Below are 1,628 nucleotides of genomic sequence, written 5' to 3'. Positions count from 1 at the left end.
ATTAAAAAAATTAAAAAGTGGTATTACAGTCAATGGAATATTTTTCCACCTTAGAAAAGAAGGAAATCATGCCATTTGTGACAACATGGATGAAACAGAAGGACATTATGTTAAGTGAAATAAGCCAGTCTCAGAAGGAAAAATACTGTTTGATTCTACTTGTATGGGGTATCTAAAATAGTCAAAATCACAGAAGAAGAGAATACAGCAGTGGTTTCCAGGCGCTTGGAAGTCAGGGAAATGGAGAGTTGTTATTCAGTGTGTATAAAGTTTCAGTTATGCTGGATGAATATATTCTATCTGCCACACACATCATGCCTATAGTTTACAATACAGTCTTGTGCATGTCACAATTTGGTAAGAGAGTAGATCTCATAGTAAGTGTTCTTACCAAACCAAAACCAAAACGAACAAAACCAAAAGGTCACAAGGAAACCCTGGGAGGTACTGGATCTCTCTATTGCCTTGATTGTAGTGATGGCATCACGGTTGTTTGCATATGTCCAAACTCATCAAATTGTACACACTAAATATGTGCGATTCTTTGTAAACCAATTATACCTCAACAAAGCTGTAAAAACTGGATTTGTATTTTATTTCAAGTGGCATCTACGTCTATTGAGCAATAGTAAATACATGTAAGAGACATATCTCATCAGTCGACAGGCAAGGAATTAGGCAACCTTGCAACTGCAGTCCTCGACCACAGCCAAGCCCCCATGAAAACACTCCCCTAGAGGGAGGGAAAGTGCTTGGGAATAAACATCCAGACCTCTTAGTGATTGTCTTAAAAATCCAAGCCTATTACATTGTGACAAACCTTATACTAACCAAAGGGCCTTGTGGTAAAGCAGGCATTGTGAAATTATAAGTCCTATCCTAGTTCCAATCAGTGTGCTGAGTGACACTTGTGCCTTGTGGAGCAAAAAAAAAAAAGGTACGGTGGAGAGGGATACAACTAAAATGCTTGCACTGAAAGAGAACCATCTGTGGTCTAATTGAGATGCTAGGACGTCCCCTCCTGCAGGGGTTCTCAAAGTTAACTGGTCATGTGAAACACCTGGGCATATCCTTAAAGCACAGATTACAACTCAACAGGCCTGGGATGGGCCCTGAGATTCTAAATTTCTAACAAGTTCCCAAGAGGCACAGGTGCTGCTGGTCCAAGACCACACCCTGAGTGATGAGACCCTACCATCTATGTGTCTTCAACAGGGGAGTCCAGTCTTTCCTGAGCCTTTCTCAGTTAGCTGGCAGCAGCCAACAGGTGTGGAATCCAATAGAGGCCAGCATTGGTGAGCTATATGTAAAGCTCAGAAGCTACAGGTAGTAACTAACTAAGGTAGTAACTAATTATCAGGAGGTTGACTGCCCAACCAACTAACCACACCTCAGTATTACTTCCAGACAAATCAGGCGGCACCTTTGGGTTAAACTTCTTTAAATCCAATTCTCATCCCCCTCCAAGGAGCGGATGCAGCAGTCAAGCAAGGAAGAGCCCTGCAGGTGGGCACCGCAGCGCCCCCTGCTGGCGGGAGGGCTCCCCAGCAGGAGACAAGATGCTCTTTAGGGGAAGAGGCAGCAGCTGAGCAGCCAAAGATGGCGCTAAAGACAGAGGAAGTGGGGCT

Source organism: Eubalaena glacialis, chromosome 2 (assembly GCF_028564815.1).
Source record: "Eubalaena glacialis isolate mEubGla1 chromosome 2, mEubGla1.1.hap2.+ XY, whole genome shotgun sequence".
In the NCBI taxonomy this organism is placed as follows: domain Eukaryota; kingdom Metazoa; phylum Chordata; class Mammalia; order Artiodactyla; family Balaenidae; genus Eubalaena; species Eubalaena glacialis.
Note: the sequence above shows the minus strand (reverse complement) of the source record.